At 45.7% G+C, this 18,955-nt stretch overlaps 1 protein-coding gene across 1 annotated transcript in view; it reads left to right on the top strand.

Annotated features, from left to right (window-relative positions):
* Positions 1-2,468: 2,468 nt before the first annotated feature.
* LOC124001381 (serine/threonine-protein kinase PAK 6) overlaps positions 2,469-18,955 on the top strand; it is a 42,064-nt gene continuing 25,577 nt past the window's right edge. The window contains exon 1 of the mRNA XM_046308135.1: positions 2,469-2,792. The gene's annotated coding sequence lies outside the window, so the exon portion shown is untranslated. The remainder of the gene's footprint in view (positions 2,793-18,955) is intronic.

The following is an 18,955-nucleotide window of genomic DNA, read 5'->3' as shown; positions in this document are numbered from 1 at the left end:
TAGAATAGTTGTCCAGCCTGGGGAAGTGGTGCCAAGGTTGCGCACCAGAGCTCCAGTGCTCCCCCACAGCCCGGTCTTTCAGGCTCCTCCTAACACCAAGCCTCCTGAAGGTCTCCCCAGCCTGGTGGTTCCTGTGGCAGCCCCACGCACCAGGCTGTCTCTCTGTCTCCTCCCTGCAGGTGCTCCCGCCTGTCCGGCGCCGCTGCCGGAGTGTCCCGCCTGTCCGGTGCCGCTGCCTCCTGTGGCAGCTCCACGCACCAGGCTGTCTCTGTCTCCTCCCTGCATGTGCTCCCGCCTGTCCGGCGCCGCTGCCGGAGCCTCCCGCCTGTCCGTCGCCGCTGCCGGAGCCTCCCGCCTGTCCGGCGCCGCTGCCGGAGCCCCTCAGCCCAGAGGTTCCAGAGCCCCTCAGCCCAGAGGCTCCAGAGCCCCTCAGCCCAGAGGCGCCAGAGCCCCTCAGCCCAGAGGCGCCAGAGCCCCTCAGCCCAGAGGCGCCAGAGCCCCTCAGCCCAGAGGCGCCAGAGCCCCTCAGCCCAGAGGCGCCAGAGCCCCTGCCCCTCTGTCCAGAGCTTCTGCCCCTCTGTCCAGTGGGGTCATTGAGAGGGTTTGCCATGGTGAGAAAGCCACGGAGGCGGACAATAAGGCGGACTAAGACAATGGTGAAGTGGGGTCCGCGTCCAGCGCCAGAACCGCCACCGCGGACAGACGCCCACCCAGACCCTCCCCTATAGGTCAAGGTTTTGCGGCCATGTAATACAGTTTTCTATGTGACAATGTATTACAGTGTTCTAAATTACCGTCTATTACAGCGTTCTAAATGACAGTGTTCTAAATGACCGTGTATTACAGCGTTCTATATGACCGTGTATTACAGCTTTCTAAATTACAGTGTTCTAAATGACTGTGTATTACAGCGTTCTAAATGACCGTGTATTACAGTGTTCAAAATGACCGTGTATTACAGCGTTCTAAATGAAAGTGTTCTAAATGACCGTGTATTACAGCGTTCTATATGACAGCGTTCTAAATTACCGTGTATTACAGCTTTCTAAATTCCTGTGTTCTAAATGACAGTGTATTACAGTGTTCCAAATGACCGTGTATTACAGCGTTCTAAATGACGTGTATTACAGTATTCTAAATGACCGTGTATTACAGCGTTCTAAATGACGTGTATTACAGTATTCTAAATGACCGTGTATTACAGCGTTCTAAATGACCGTGTATTACAGTGTTCTAAATGACCAGGTATTACAGTGTTCTAAATGACCATGTTTTACTAAATGACCGTGTATTATAGTGTTCTAAATGACCGTGTATTACAGTGTTCTAAATTACAGTGTTTTACAATGTTGAAAATGACAGTGTATTACAGCGTTCTAAATTACCATGTATTATAGTTTTCTAAATGACCATGTATTACAGTGTCCTAAATTACCATGTATTCTAGTGTTCTAAATGTTGTTTGGCAGGCTATTTCTGCTATATATTTCATTTTCTCATTCTTCTGCTTTTTTGTGACTATAGTCTTTCTCCTTTTTTTCACAGATACAGTATGTTTTGTTTGATAAAAATATTTGATCTTTATGCTTATATATAGCTGGGGCTGAATGTGTATTATTAAATGCAATGGAGTCTACAGCTAGGTTAGAAATTGTGCAGAAGGGAATAACGATAATGGTAATCCTAAATGATTATGCTGACATGAGGATTTCCCTCAGTATAAATTTAGTGTTAACATGTTAATCCTTAGGTCATAAATTCAGAGAGAAACGTAGATTGGATCGTATTTGAGATTAGGATGATTCATAATAACCAGCCACAGAAATAGCCCTCTCTGGTCACGCTCCCATCACTGACCCTGTCATTAACATGGATAATGCATCCATTGACCGGGCAGGAAGAAAACGGTTACTGCCACTGTTCTCCTATCACCCCCTCGTGTGGTGCAGAAGGGCAGGGGGGCCAGGTGGATGAAACGTATCCTAGATGATGTATACAGCAGCTCTCCTTTCCTTTCAGTCATTGGAAACCAGCCTAAACAGACACACACGGCACACTGCTATCAATTTAGGGCCACTGCAAAGACAGCCCAATGAGAGAGTGGGAGGAGGTAGCGAGGTGATAAAGGGAGCGAGAGAGAGTGGGAAGGGGTGTGTGTGTGTGTGTGTGTGTGTGTGTGTGTGTGTGTGTGTGTGTGTGTGTGTGTGTGTGTGTGTGTGTGTGTGTGTGTGTGTGTGTGTGTGTGTGTGTGTGTGTGTGTGTGTGTGTGTGTGTGTGTGAGAGAGGAGGGATGGAGGGATGTGTGTGTGTGTGTGTGAGGGAGAGAGAGAGAGAGAGAGAGAGAGAGGAGGGGGGTGGAGAAGCTCTCTGTATGGCTGTGATAGTCTCTCATCCTGGATACTGCCTTTCCTCTCTGGTTTTGTCCCTTTCACTGGCCACCCTGTGTCCCCAGGAGCAGGCAGCGGTGTAGCGGCACACGGACAAGTTGTTAGCCACGGAGGAAGCTGGGGATGAATCATCCCCCAAAAAGAGCTATTGAGATGGCAGTGTGTGCGTCTGCCTGGAGGGAGGAACGCGTCAAGCTTTCTCAAGCAAGCAGCAGCCTGCAGTGTGTGCCTGCTTGAGAGCCAGCCCTTCTCGACTGTGTGTGTGTGTATATTCTTGTGTGAGGGTTTGTGTGACGGAGTGTGTATAACGAGTGCTTGTGTACAGTGTATGTGTGTGTGCACACTCTTGCTCGCAAGCCTCTGCCCTTCCTGGAGGAAAGGCTCTCCTTTTCAGCGAACCGCAAGGTAAGGAGCCTGCCATTTTTATAGCACTAATTTCTCCCTCCACAGACCCTGTTTATTCCCTGGGGGCATGGGGGAGAAAAAAGGAAAAGTGGCTTAGCTCCATTGATAAAGAGCGGGCTACTGTGTGTGTGTGTGTGTGTGTGTGTGTGTGTGTGTGTGTGTGTGTGTGTGTGTGTGTGTGTGTGTGTGTGTGTGTGTGTGTGTGTGTGTGTGTGTGTGTGTGTGTGTGTGTGTGTGTGTGTGTGTGTGTGTGTGTGTGTGTGTGTGTGTGTGTGTGTGTGTGTGTGTGTGTGTGTGTGTGTGTGTGTGTGTGTGTGTGTGTGTGTGTGTGTGTGTGTGTGTGTGTGTGTGTGTGTGTGTGTGTGTGTGTGTGTGTGTGTGTGTGTGTGTGTGTGTGTGTGTGTGTGACGTCTGCAGGCAACAGCGTTGGTGGAGGAGATGCAAATACAGAGGGAGAGAGGGGGAGGGAGAGAGAGAGCAGAATGCAGTATGCCCATGTGGTAATAAGGGAGAGAAGAAAATACTATGAAAAGCTGATTGGGTGATGTGCTGGATTCTGGGAAAGGCTGCATCTCAGAAAGGAGCTGCTTTCACCTTCTGCCCACCCACCCCACGTTCTCTCTCCCTCCATCCCTCTCTCTGTCCTCAGCTTCTGTTGAAAGGATGTAACCTCAGTTTAGCTGGTGAGCAAACAGAGTTTTGACAGATTTAATCATGTGAAGATAATACAGACAAAGCTATAGCATTTAATGCTGATTACATGTATGCACTGACAATAAAGGTGCTTAATTGTTGTCACTATGCATCTGTCCTTATCTGTGACTGTGAGCTGAGAGCTCAGGTGAACTCTATAGCTTTATATCAGACGAACACTGAGTTGAATTGGATCCAGCTGCTGCATGTATAGTTATGCTTACGTGGATGCCGAGGGAAGGCATCCACATAAGCTTTATTCTTCTGCAAAGTGACAACATGCACAAAATGTGTTCCTTTTGTGAGTCAGGATGGTTGTACTGTACACAGTTCTTGACTTGGGAAGGAGCTCTGCTGGGGACCGGCCCCTCAAATTTTCTACTGCTTGTGCTCCTGTTCCTCTTTTAGAACATTAGCTCAAAAGTATTGTGGAGTTCCTGCACCTAAATATAAACACCTATTTCATTCCAAGTCAAGCACTGACTGTACTCTGTGGAATTGATGATACAGAGAATACATGTTCAGGGAATAGCAGAGACCCAGTGGCAGACTGACAGTTAAACAGTCATGTCATTTCACAAGGTCTTATACTATAGATTGCATTATTGTAATAGTCTACGCCACACTAGTCTTGTTTTAAGTAATTAAATCAATTAGAGAATATAATGGTATATAGTTTTCATGGGATTGCTGGTACGGTAAAACATTGATGGATTTATCTTTACTGTGACCAGTGGTTAGGACTCTAACTACATGCTCTGGAGGGACACACTGCCAATTATGTCTTAAAATAAATGTCCAGTGTTTCCAGATTTCTCTGAAATATGACCTATAATTAATTACAATATAGGTTCAATATTTTTTAAACTTTTTATTTGATTAAGTATGTTACAAAGCAGTTTTTCTGTGTTGAAATGGTGTGAGCGTACCTAAACAACAGAATGGTGTGGGCATATACCGGTCATTCATATACTGTATACCGGTCAGAGCACTTATTGGTCTGCTTGTCTTCCTCAGGAGGGTGACATCATCCTCTATGAGGAAATAGCAAGCAATTTTTAAACAGTCAGTTTGTGGTTGGGATTTCGAAGTGTTTTTTTTTACCTCCAAATTATGCTTTGGCCACAAATACATTATTTGGGTATGAGTCAACAGAATTTTTACTTTTAAAGTGAGATTTTCACTGGACAGTTACTTGCGGCTAGGTGTCCCGCTAGCGTTCCACTATGACAACATCCTGTTAAAATCCTGTCAAAATACATAAATCGTAATATTAAACATTCATGAAAATACAAACATTCATGAAAATACAAATAAAGCTTAACTTCTTGTTAATCCAACCGTGTTGTCAGATTTCAAAAGGCTTTACGGCGAAAGCACACCATGTGATTATCTGAGGACAGCGCCCCACATCAAAATACTTTTTCAAACCAGCACAGGCGTCACAAAATCACAAATAGCGATAAAATAAATCACTTACCTTTGAAGATATTCCTCTGTTTGCAATCCCAAGGGTCCCAGCTACACAATGAATGGTTGTTTTGTTTGATAAAGTCCTTCTTTATATCCAAAAAAGTATGTTTAGTTGGCACCATTCATTTCAGTAATCCACTCGTTCAACATGCATACACACGAATCCAAAAAGTTATTGGTAAAGTTTGTCCAAACAAGTCAAAGGATGTTTCTAATTAATCCTCAGGTACTCTAATATCTAAATAAATGATCATATTTAATACGGAGAGTAGTATGTTCAATAGGGAAGATAAATAACGAAGAGTGCGAACCTCATTCACGCACGCAACAAGACTACTTTTCTAATGAGGGACACCTTGGATAAACTACAACTACTTGTTCATTTTTCAAGAAACAAGCCTGAAACCCTGTCTAAAGACTGTTGACATCTAGTGGAAGCCATAGGAACTGCAATCTAGGTCACTTTTTTGTATATCCCATAGGCTAGCATCGAAATGGCCTGTGACCTAAAAACAAATGTCCAGATGGATGGTCCTCGGGTTTTCACTTATCATATAAGTTCTGTTATACCCACAAACATTATTTTAACAGTTTTAGAAACTTCAGAGTGTCTTTTACCCAATGCTACCAATTATCTGTATATCCTAGCTTCTGGGCCGGAGTAACAGGCAGTTTACTTTGGGCACATCAGTCATCCGGAATTTAGGATACTGCCCCTAGCCTTAAGAAGGTGCATTCCAGTCTGACTGCAGCAGTATGACATACAGCACTTACCTCTCATACCATTAGTAAAGTTGTGAGTAGTTGACCCCGTTTGACTCAGCTGAATGGCCCCTGTGCACCTGCAGCACAGCACAGGGATGTTTCTTTTACCTAGCAGGCTAAGGGCCAGTTAGAGCCATCAGACAGGGAAGTGCTGCTCTGGGACATCCTGGATCAACAGATCTATAGAGCTCAGCTCCCCCAAACCAGAGAAGGTTAGGAGTGGCAGAGGCTCCACTCCTAGGTGCTGGAGGATTTAATTGAGGTTAATCAATAATCAGCACTCATGCAACTTGATCAGTCATTAATTTACCCCATTCTACATTTTGTAAGTATGTTTAATTAATTGGTGGGGGGAGGCTACAGCTTGGTCACTCTGTATACCACAGCCAGCGGTAACGAACACGCCATGTGTTTGTGTCTCAGGTTTCTCACTGATATTCAAGAAGGCCAGGTAGGGAGGGATAGAAAGAGTAGATGAAAGGAGAGTTTTAATATTCCACACAGAGCCAGATGGACATAGAGTATGTTACCTGGGCGTGAGTGACGCGTCATGCACACTCATGGGTCCTCTACTCACTTCATGACTTCTTTTGGAGCCTTTTTTCTAATTTTTCCCTTCACGGTCTAGCACGGCCTTAGAGTGCTGTCAGAGCGATGGCAAATGAAATTATGCACCCCATGGAGAAGCACACATGTGCTGCTGGGACATACTTCTTCCTATACTGTATGTACCCTTACCATATAGCCCAGCACTGTGTGCACATGTTGGCCTGCCAGAGGAATGCTTGTTTAGCAGTTATGTCCGCTAGGGGAGAGGAGAGCTGAGGAGAGGAGAGTGGTTATTAAAAGCTTACTGTGGCCAATGGCCATGACCAAGTAAAATGAGGACGGGGTGCCCAGCAGTCACATTGTGTGATGAGACAGCGGCCATACTGGATGAAGGAATAAGAACTGAGCTGCCGCAAATTGACAACATGGGAGATTTAAAAATCTTTGTCATTTTGTCTCTGGGAGAGGTGCGCTGAGGATGAAGCGGTGAAAGATGAATCATGGCTTCATAGGGAGAAGGGTGTACAGTAAAGCTCGCTAGGGAGGCCCAATGCATCAATAAATTAGACCCCTGAGAGGCCATTTGACCTGCTTCATTGATCCGGCCAGATGATCAAATCAAATCAAATCAAATGTATTTATATAGCCCTTCGTACATCAGCTGATATCTCAAAAGTGCTGTACAGAAACCCAGCCTAAAACCCCAAACAGCAAACAATGCAGGTGTAAAAGCACGGTGGCTAGGAAAAACTCCCTAGAAAGGCCAAAACCTAGGAAGAAACCTAGAGAGGAACCGGGCTATGTGGGGTGGCCAGTCCTCTTCTGGCTGTGCCGGGTAGAGATTATAACAGAACATGACCAAGATGTTCAAATGTTCATAAATGACCAGCATGGTCAAATAATAATAAGGCAGAACAGTTGAAACTGGAGCAGCAGCACAGTCAGGTGGACTGGGGACAGCAAGGAGCCATCATGTCAGGTAGTCCTGGGGCACGGTCCTAGGGCTCAGGTCCTCCGAGAGAGAGAAAGAAAGAGAGAATTAGAGAGAGCATATGTGGGGTGGCCAGTCCTCTTCTGGCTGTGCCGGGTGGAGATTATAACAGAACGTGGCCAAGATGTTCAAATGTTCATAAATGACCAGCATGGTTGAATAATAGTAAGGCAGAACAGTTGAAACTGGAGCAGGAGCATGGCCAGGTGGACTGGGGACAGCAAGGAGTCCTCATGTCAGGTAGTCCTGGGACATGGTCCTAGGGCCCAGGCCAGTTGAAACTGGAGCAGCAGCATGGCCAGGTGGACTGGGGACAGCAAGGAGTCATCATGTCAGGTAGTCCCGGGGCATGGTCCTAGGGCTCAGGTCCTCCGAGAGAGAGAAAGAAAGAGAGAAGGAGGGAATTAGAGAACGCACACTTAGATTCACACAGGACACCTGAATAGGACAGGAGAAGTACTCCAGATAAACAAACTGACCCCAGCCCCCCGACACATAAACTACTGCAGCATAAATACTGGAGGCTGAGACAGGAGGGGTCAGGAGACACTGTGGCCCCATCCGAGGACACCCCCGGACAGGGCCAAACAGGAAGGATATAACCCCACCCACTGATACGACTTTATCCGCTGAGAGTCAGATTGTTTAAAGGACTGGTGGAAGCAAGGAGCATCATAAATTAGACAGAGTGTGTGTCAGTAGTATACTTTACTTACCTACTGCCTATAGGCCTGTGGTACAGTTAGAAGTACAATATATGACCGGGCGGTTTGGGGGCTAGGACTCATTAGAGCACTCATTTGGTACAGGCATGTGTCAGCAGCATCCCTGTAGACATGCAGTGAATAGCACATCAAAGATGATGACTTGAGATGTGCTGCATTTACAATGTCATTATGTCAAAGTTCTTGGGCTAGATAAGAGCTAACTTTTAATGTACATGACTCGTACATGTTAGTGTTTCATCGAATCTGGCCTAGTGGAGAACAAAGCCATTTTGTCTCCCACTTACTGGGCCTGGAGAATCTGTGCCAATCTAATTCAGGCAGAATGATGTATATTCTTTGTCAAGCTCCCCGTCCTCTTCTCAAATCCCTCTTATCACGGCTTGTTTATAGCCAGCGAAGCCAGTCAAGGTTGACATATAAAGACATTGAGTCTCTTGGTGTTGAGGAGGGATGACAACATGCAGCAAGATAATAAAGTGAGACAGCAAAACAAGTGAAACGTCAGTGGCAGGCGACAGTGACAGCCCTCACTCAATACCCCCCCTTCCCCTCTCGCTCTCTCTCTCTCTTTGGTCTGTTCCTTCTCTCAGACTATTCCTCCACTCCATACTTTGAACATTCAACCAAAAGTGATGTGCAGTCATGCACTGTGTCTACCCTACAAGCTCAGAAAGCACAAAGTTGTTGGATAAGGACATTTATGTATTGTCCTGTCTCTGGCTCCATATCTGGGGCTGTTTTCTGTTCATTCAGTGACTAAAAACATGATAAAAAATCATTCAGGTTTTTTTTCTAACCAGAATGTCCGTGGTTGATGCAGTCTAATGACCAGTGACCTCATGGGTGGAATGTTTTTCATATGTTTGATAATTAATAAACAATAAAAACATGTAACACAGTAAATACAGTGTTTCCCTGTCAAACGGTTATGTTATATTTCAGTCTTCTGTGATGTATCTAAAGTGTAATATTGGGATGAAAATGTAAAAAAATGTAATACATTTCAACTCTATATCTGACATGGTACAGGTGTCTTGTTTTTTTTAGGCCCATAACCATGTGTGTGAGGTGTATACTTTGGTTTCAAAGTAGATTTGTTTACCAAGAAACACTTTGTGACCCCGATTTAGCTCACTGCAGAAGAAGGTTGAGACAGTTCTGACTTTCTTACTTCACAGGAGTCTTTATCTCTTGCAGGGACAGATGATGTAGTTCAGTGAATTTTACATTCTCACTTTTCAAAGATGTTGTTCTTTTTATAGCCATGAATGTGAAAATAATCTGGTTCTGCTCCCATGTGTGATCTTCATTTGAGCTAGCGATATAATAATACGGTTGGGAAAGGCTGTTGTTGTAGCACTTGCTCAAATAAAGACCACACTTGGGAGGGGTAAGCAGCATGCACAAATTAACCTTCTTTATTTTCATAGCATTTTATTTTTGTCTAGCCCTTATTCCACATTTGATGTGTGTAATTCATCTCCTTGAATACGTTGTATTTTAGTGTCCCGTGCCCTCTGCTCAAATAGCTCCTGTTATATTGAGTAATTGTAACATGATTATGGATTATCAGCAAATAAAATAAATTTTTCCTCTATGAGGAAGGTCTGTCCCTAGTGACTCTACTGTCTGGCATGCTATAACACGGCTGCTGGGAGCACAGTCACACTCTGGCAACAATTAACTTAGTGCAGGTTCTATAGCATGTCTCGCTTTTTGCTTGCACACGACTTGCATGATACATCAGACCACCTATTAATGAAATATGCATGTAGGGAGTGTGCCTTTTTGTCTCATATGAATCTAGCTTCATTACACCTGTTTAACACAATAATCATCACACATGTTGACTCATCTCTGTTATTGCCTCTAGAAGTGACTTTTTAGAGAAAACAGGCAGTCCTACTGAATGAAAGGACAGCATCAACCACAGTCATAAACACTGAAATTGTGCCGTCCAGTCACGTCCAGTTCTTGTTTACCTTTCTCTTACCCTCAGAGTGTGTGTGTGTGTGTGTGTGTGTGTGTGTGTGTGTGTGTGTGTGTGTGTGTGTGTGCGTGCGTGCGTGCGTGCGTGCGTGCGTGCGTGCGTGCGCGTGCGCGTGTGCGTGATTGTGTGTGCGCTGAGAAGACAGACACCTCCACCCCCGGCCCCTTGAGGGACAACACAGTCTCATTACACTCAAAGGGCAAAATGGTCATCATAATAAAGCTGATAGAAGAGCACGGCACAGATCCAGCTGTGCTATTTAGCCTTTCATTATGCTTATTTCTGCATTGACAAACGGAAAGAGGATTACCTTCTGTCCTTTCTCCCACCCACACCTCACAATTTGACACAAATCTTGTGCACAACAAACATGCGTCAGGAGAAACTGTGTCCTAAAATTGGATCAGAGGAGGGCTGAACACAGTGGACACGCTACTAATCCTACAAGCATAGTTACCTACACTCTCCATACATCAGTACAAGCCTGCCAAAACAAGATAGAAATGGAATCAGGGCAAAATAGGGAAAACGCTCACTTGAGCTTGGCGGACTCAAATCTAATACCTCTCTTATCTCTCTGTATCTCTTTCTACCCCCTCCCACTCAACATCTCCAAATCTGGCTGATATAACTACGGTAGGGGGGTGCATAAGCTATCCCTCACCAGTCCTGTCCATAATAGATTGACGGGATAGCTGAGAGGCTTGTCTGCCTGTTAAAGCTGCTCACGGGGAGTATGGCTGTTGTTAGATCTGAAGATGAGCGTAGGGTGTGAAGGCATGTTTGGGGTCTGAGGTATGTTGTTTACAGGGCCACTGACATACTAGAATTCATACAAATTAGAAGTGAGAAAGGCTATCAGGCTGTCAGTCTGCATGAAGCAGCCAGAACTGCCAGTCTGCAAGGAGCTGCCAGTCTGCAAAGAGCTGTCAGCCTGCAAGGAGCAGCCAGAGCTGTCAGTCTGCAAGGAGCTGTCAGTCTGCAAGGAGCTGCCAGTCTGCAAGGAGCTGCCAGTCTGCAAGGAGCTGCCAGTCTACACGGAGCTGCCAGAGCTGCCAGAGCTGCTAGTCTGTAAGAAGCCGCCAGAGCTGTCAGCCTGCATGGAGCAGTCAGAGCTGTCAGTCTGCATGGATCAGTCAGAGCTGTCAGTCTGCATGGATCATCCAGAGCTGTCAGTCTGCATGAAGCATCCAGAGCTGTCAGTCTGCATGAAGCAGCCAGAGCTGTCAGTCTGCATGAAGCAGCCAGAGCTGTCAGCCTGCAAGGAGCTGTCAGTCTGCAAGGAGCTGCCAGTCTGCAAGGAGCTGCCAGTCTGCAAGGAGCTGTCAGTTGTAAGGAGCTGTCAGTCTGCAAGGAGCTGCCAGTCTGCACGGAGCCGCCAGAGCTGCTAGTCTGTAAGAAGCCGCCAGAGCTGTCAGCCTACATGGAGCAGCCAGAGCTGCCAGTCAGCATGGAGCAGCCAGATCTTTCAGTCTGCCAGGATCCGCCAGTCAGCCAGACTCTTCCAGATCTGCCAGTCAGCCAGACTCTTCCAGATCTGCCAGTCAGCCAGACTCTTCCAGATCTGCCAGTCAACCAGACTCTTCCAGATCTGCCAGTCAACCAGACTCTTCCAGATCTGCCAGTCAACCAGACTCTTCCAGATCTGCTAGTCAACCAGACTCTTCCAGATCTGCTAGTCAACCAGACTCTTCCAGATCTGCCTGAACTGCCAGTCGGCCAGGATCTGCCAATCAGCCAGGATCTGCTGAGACCACCAGCCAGCCAGGATCTGGTAGATCTATCTACCTGCCTGAGCTTCCTCTCACTCCTGAGCTTCCTCTCACTCCTGAGCTTCCTCTCACTCCTGAGCTTCCTCTCACTCCTGAGCTTCCTCTCACTCCCGAGCTGCCTCAGTCCCGAGCTGTCCTTCAGTCCCGATCTGCTCCTCAGTCCAGTGGGGTTCTGGGTGAGGACTACTAGGCCATGGTCGGCGGCGAGGGTGGACTATCCAGGGACACAAGGAGAGGGGATTAAGACATTTACTGAGTGGTGTCCACGTCCCGCGCCGGAGCCGCCACCATGGACAGACGCCCACCTGGACCCTCCCTATTGTTTTGAGGTGCGTTCGGGAGTCCGCACCTTGGGGGGGGGGGTTCTGTCACGCCCTGGTCGAAGTATTTTGTGTTTATCTTCATGTATTGGGTCAGGCCAGGGTGTGGCATGGGGTTTTTGTATTGTGGTGTGTTTTGTCTTGGGGTTTTGGTGTGTATGTATTGGGATTGTAGCTAGTGGGGTGATCTAGCAAAGTCTATGGCTGTCTGGAGTGGTTCTCAATCAGAGGCAGGTGTTTATCGTTGTCTCTGATTGGGAACCATATTTAGGCAGCCATATTCTTTGAGTTTATCGTGGGTGATTGTCCTTAGTGTCCTTGTAACTGTCTAGTGTTAGTTTGCACCAGTTTAGGCTGTTTCGGTTTTCATTACGTTTATTGTTTTTGTATTGATTCGTGTTTACTTTGTTTTTATTACACATGGATCACAATCTACACGCTGCAGTTTGGTCCGACTCTCCTTCATCACACCAAGAAAACCGTTACAATGTGTCCCTTTGACAAGTGATTTTAAATGATTGTTTGTTCTGAGCTATCAATCGTTTAAAATGTAATTGTCAAAGAGACTGGTGTCAAAGTGATTGGTTCTGTGTTCATGGCAGATATTTGGATTCATGCTATATTGCTGGTGTGTTCATGGAGTTAGAAAGAAATAAACCAGTGTAGCACAATTTAGAATGGCCTCATCCTCTTTGGCTTTTGATATCCTTGACAGCATCTGCCCAAGTTTTGCTTCAGCACTTTGGTAGGATTCAAGCCAAGCTGCATGGGGTCAAGTCCCTGTAGTTCAGAGGCATTTAAAGTGGGGCAAAAAAGTATTTAGTCAGCCACCAATAGTGCAAGTTCTCCCACTTAAAAAGATGAGAGGCCTGTAATTTTCAACTATGACAGACAAAATGAGAAGACAAAATCCAGAAAATCACATTGTAGGATTTTTAATTTATTTATTTGCAAATTATGGTGGAAAATAAGTATTTGGTCACCTACAAACAAGCAACATTACTGGCTCTCACAGACCTGTAACTTCTTCTTTAAGAGGCTCCTCTGTCCTCCACTCGTTACCTGTATTAATGGCACCTGTTTGAACTTGTTATCCATATAAAAGACACCTGTCCACAACCTCAAACAGTCACACTTCAAACTCCACTATGGCCAAGACCACAGAGCTGTCAAAGGACACCAGAAACAAAATTGTAGACCTGCACCAGGCTGGGAAGAAGAAATCAACTGTGGGAGCAATTATTAAGAAATGGAAGACATACAAGACCACTGATAATCTCCCTCGATCTGGGGCTCCACGCAAGATCTTGATCACAAGAACGAGAAGAAGATTGGGAGAATGTTATATGGTCAGATGAAACCAAAATATAACTTTTTGGTAAAAACTCAACTCGTCATGTTTGGAGGACAAAGAATGTTGAGTTGCATCCAAAGAACACCATACCTACTGTGAAGCATGGGGGTGGAAACATCATGCTTTGGGGCAGTTTTCCTGCAAAGGGCCCAGGACGACTGATCTGTGTAAAGGAAAGAATGAATGGGGCCATGTATCATGAGATTTTGAGTGAAAACCTCCTTCCATCAGCAAGGGCATTGAAGATGAAACGTGGCTGGGTCTTTTAGCATGGCAATGATCCCAAACACACTGCCCGGGCAACGAAGGAGTGGCTTCGTAAGAAGCATTTCAAGGTCCTGGAGTGACCTAGCCAGTCTCCAGATCTCAACCCCATAAAAAATCTTTGGAGGGAGTTGAAAGTCTGTGTTGCCCAGCAACAGCCCCAAAACATCACTGCTCTAGAGGAGATCTGCATGGAGGAATGGGCCAAAATACCAGCAACAGTGTGTGAAAACCTTGTGAAGACTTACAGAAAACGTTTGACCTCTGTCATTGCCAACAAAGGGTATATAACAAAAGTATTGAAATAAACTTTTGTTATTGACCAAATACTTATTTTCCACCACAATTTGCAAATAAATTCATTAAAAATCCTACAATCTGATTTTCTGGATTTTTTTCTCATTTTGTCTGTCATAGTTGAAGTGTACCTATGATGAAAATTACAGGCCTCTCTCATCTTTTTAAGTGGGAGATCTTGCACAATTGGTGGCTCACTAAATACTTTTTTGCCCCACTGTATGTGACCAGAAACCATTATTACAGCAAGTGCAAGTTTAGCTCCACATGCATGTGTACTTATTTTCCTATGGGCTGAGAAATCTATAAGATATTGTTATCTGGACATTCATAAGTTTAGTAGATTTGTGAGAGGTCGGTATAAGTGCAGATGCATGTTATTACATCTTGTAAACCAATATTTTTTATTTATTTTTTATTTGACCTTTATTTAACTAGGCAAGTCAGTTAAGAACAAATTCTTATTTTCAATGACAGCCTAGGAACAGTGGGTTAACTGCCTGTTCAGGGGCAGAAAGACAGATTTGTACCTTGTCAGCTCAGGGGTTTGAACTTGCAACCTTCCGGTTACTAGTCCAACGCTCTAACCACTAGGTTACGCTGCCTAGCTCCTCCTTTTCAATTAATTTTGTTGAACATGAATCAAGATACTGTGTTTTTTTATTTGGGTCCAAATACTTGGTTCTTTACTTCGTAATGTCCATGTATACCGAATGGAAACACATAGAAGGAATACAGTGATGTATAATGAATGCTGTTGTGTTCTGTTATCTGCAGGTCTGCATGGCATTGATGCCTCATAGATGATGCCTCATCAATGATGCCTCATAGAATAGCACAGAGCAGTGAGAGCAGCTATTCTGTTTGTGACGGTATCAGCCTATCATCACTGGCATCGGATGACTGTATCAGTTTGCATTTCACTCATGAGTAAATATTGATTGATCTGCTTGTACAGGAAACACAAGCGTAGTGTATAAATATTTGGTTCAGTACTGCCAACATCTGCACTTCACAGTGCTACACAGAACCAGAGAACCGGGCATACGGAGTGAAAAAAACAAAAAAACAGTAGTGTATTTTCTGTCTATTTCGAGCCTTTCGTTACTCAACCTCAAAAGACACACAGGCCTTAAAAGCCTTTTCATGTTTTAGAGTGAAAAACTAGGTCCATTTCTGAAAACACAGCCAGGTTTACCCTGCTCTGTGGTCCCAGCTCCATTCTCCATCTCACCCACCCCCACCTCCCGACAGCCTCCCTCACGCCATAGTGTCCCTGTCAGATGGAATTAAATTAAATTCCTTCTCAGCTCCGCACTATGTACATAGGGAGAGCACAGAATGATACGCTTATGCAACACTTAGCACATTAGCCTTGTGATGGAATTATCCTTGGAGGGGGACATGTCCCTCCCAGCATTGATACTCTACTCCCTCAACCTTGTCCCCACCTTCCCCTCCATCTCTCCCTTTATAAATCAGGTTAATCTGAAGTGTGACTGGGGGCCTCTCCACTCTGGTGCCAGGGTGAAGACCGGGCTGTTGGCATGCAGTGGTTAGTCATAACGGGGGTCACTGCAGCTGATTAGAGGGCTGTCTGGGGGAGGAGAGCAGAGGAGGCTGCCAGTGTGATTGCATGCCGAGTTGGAGAACGCTGCAGTAGTGATTTCCTCAACTCCCACAATGCATCATGGCAGATGTTGGGTATTCTACTGATGGCATCTTTGTTGTGTTAAATGTGATGGTGTGTCATGAGAACTTGTTACAGTGGGCCACCAGCCATGTTCCCATATCAACATTAATCAGTTCTCCAACAATACTTTATCTTTTTTATTTTATTTTTTAACCCCCTTTATCTCCTCAATTTCGTGGTATCCAATTGTTTAGTATTGTCTCATCGCTACAACTCCTGTGCGGGCTCGGGAGAGACGAAGGTTGAAAGTCATGCGTCCTCCGATACACAACCAAACCAAGCCGCACTGCTTCTTAACGCAGCGCCATCCAACCCGGAAGCCAGCCGCACCAATGTGTCGGAGGAAACACTGAGAACCCAGAGTCTCTGGTGGCACAGCTGGCTCTGCAGTACAGCTGGCGCTGCCCTTAACCACTGCGCCACCTGGGAGGCCCAACAAGACTTTATCAAAGAGCAGCTCATATAAAGCAGTATATTTTCAACTAATTATGGACACGTAAATGTGGGTGAATTATGTCCAAGTACAGCAAATTTAATGATATGTAATATAATTGATTACTGTATCGTGGTACAAAATGATTGACACTTGATAAAGATGAGCAAAACTTATGGTATGAAATAAATAATTCAAATACAGAGCTCTTTTGTATGCTACAAACAAGTATTTTATACTAATACAATTGTTCAGGGAAAGAGATTTTGTTGAAAAAGTAATAAAAAAATTCTCAAAAAGGTAGGGGTCAAAATGATTGACATCCCTGTTTTCAATACCTTTCAATACCTCACCTTGCAAGGATAACAGCACTGACCCTTTTTCTAAAATGTTTTATGAGTTGGAGAACACACTGGGAGGGATCTTTCAGATCCTTGATATCCTTTGTCTGCCCTCTTCAATTCAAACCACAAGTTTTCAATGAGTTTCAAGGCCAGAGACAGAGATGTCCATTGCAAAAGGTTATTGAAAGGTATGTCAATATTTCTGACCCCTACTTTTTGAGAAAATAAATTGTTACTTGTTAAACAAATCTCTTTCTCTGGGCAATTATATTAGAATAAAATAACATAATTTCCAATTTGTCTTGTTGTATACAATATAGTTCAGTATTTTGTATTATTTATTTTATACTGTCATATTCACTCATCTTTTTCAATGGTGTCAATAATTGCAGACCTCATTGTACATATAAGATTCATAACAGCAGTGTCCCTAGCTTACACTATGCCACTCATTTTATACAATACAATTGTTCAGAGAAAGAGATTTTGTTTAACAAGTAACATTTTATTTTGTCTGGTTATGTTTGGTTATGGTGGTAGACTCCAGCATAGGGACATTTACATTTACATTTAAGTCATTTAGCAGACGCTCTTATCCAGAGCGACTTACAAATTGGTGCATTCACCTTATGACATCCAGTGGAACAGCCACTTTACAATAGTGCATCTAAATATTTTAAGGGGGGGGGGTGAGAAGGATTACTTTATCCTATCCTAGGTATTCCTTAAAGAGGTGGGGTTTCAGGTGTCTCCGGAAGGTGGTGATTGACTCCGCTGTCCTGGCGTCGTGAGGGAGTTTGTTCCACCATTGGGGGGGCCAGAGCAGCGAACAGTTTTGACTGGGCTGAGCGGGAACTGTACTTCCTCAGTGGTAGGGAGGCGAGCAGGCCAGAGGTGGATGAACGCAGTGCCCTTGTTTGGGTGTAGGGCCTGATCAGAGCCTGGAGGTACTGAGGTGCCGTTCCCCTCACAGCCCCGTAGGCAAGCACCATGGTCTTGTAGCGGATGCGAGCTTCAACTGGAAGCCAGTGGAGAGAGCGGAGGAGCGGGGTGACGTGAGAGAACTTGGGAAGGTTGAACACCAGACGGGCTGCGGCGTTCTGGATGAGTTGTAGGGGTTTAATGGCACAGGCAGGGAGCCCAGCCAACAGCGAGTTGCAGTAATCCAGACGGGAGATGACAAGTGCCTGGATTAGGACCTGCGCCGCTTCCTGTGTGAGGCAGGGTCGTACTCTGCGGATGTTGTAGAGCATGAACCTACAGGAACGGGCCACCACCTTGATGTTAGTTGAGAACGACAGGGTGTTGTCCAGGATCACGCCAAGGTTCTTAGCGCTCTGGGAGGAGGACACAATGGAGTTGTCAACCGTGATGGCGAGATCATGGAACGGGCAGTCCTTCCCCGGGAGGAAGAGCAGCTCCGTCTTGCCGAGGTTCAGCTTGAGGTGGTGATCCGTCATTCACACTGATATGTCTGCCAGACATGCAGAGATGCGATTCGCCACCTGGTCATCAGAAGGGGGAAAGGAGAAGATTAATTGTGTGTTGTCTGCATAGCAATGATAGGAGAGACCATGTGAGGTTATGACAGAGCCAAGTGACTTGGTGTATAGCGAGAATAGGAGAGGGCCTAGAACAGAGCCCTGGGGACACCAGTGGTGAGAGCGCGTGATGAGGAGACAGATTCTCGCCACGCCACCTGGTAGGAGCGACCTGTCAGGTAGGACGCAATCCAAGCGTGGGCCGCGCCGGAGATGCCCAACTCGGAGAGGGTGGAGAGGAGGATCTGATGGTTCACAGTATCGAAGGCAGCCGATAGGTCTAGAAGGATGAGAGCAGAGGAGAGAGAGTTAGCTTTAGCAGTGCGGAGCGCCTCCGTGATACAGAGAAGAGCAGTCTCAGTTGAATGACTAGTCTTGAAACCTGACTGATTTGGATCAAGAAGGTCATTCTGAGAGAGATAGCGGGAGAGCTGGCCAAGGACGGCACGTTCAAGAGTTTTGGAGAGAAAAGAAAGAAGGGATACTGGTCTGTAGTTGTTGACATCGGAGGGATCGAGTGTAGGTTTTTTCAGAAGGGGTGCAACTCTCGCTCTCTTGAAGACGGAAGGGACGTAGCCAGCGGTCAGGGATGAGATGATGAGCGAGGTGAGGTAAGGGACAAGGTCTCCGGAAATGGTCTGGAGAAGAGAGGAGGGGATAGGGTCAAGCGGGCAGGTTGTTGGGCGGCCGGCCGTCACGAGACGCGAGATTTCATCTGGAGAGAGAGGGGAGAAAGAGGTCAGAGCACAGGGTAGGGCAGTGTGAGCAGAACCAGCGGTGTCGTTTGACTTAGCAAATGAGGATCGGATGTCGTCGACCTTCTTTTCAAAATGGTTGACGAAGTCATCTGCAGAGAGGGAGGAGGGGGGGGAGAGGAGGATTCAGGAGGGAGGAGAAGGTGGCAAAGAGCTTCCTAGGGTTAGAGGCAGATGCTTGGAATTTAGAGTGGTAGAAAG

The sequence above is a fragment of the Oncorhynchus gorbuscha genome, linkage group LG17 (genome assembly GCF_021184085.1).
Source record: "Oncorhynchus gorbuscha isolate QuinsamMale2020 ecotype Even-year linkage group LG17, OgorEven_v1.0, whole genome shotgun sequence".
In the NCBI taxonomy this organism is placed as follows: Eukaryota; Metazoa; Chordata; class Actinopteri; order Salmoniformes; family Salmonidae; genus Oncorhynchus; species Oncorhynchus gorbuscha.
The sequence above is the reverse complement of the archived record's forward strand: the minus strand, read 5'-3'. Positions and strand labels throughout refer to the sequence as shown.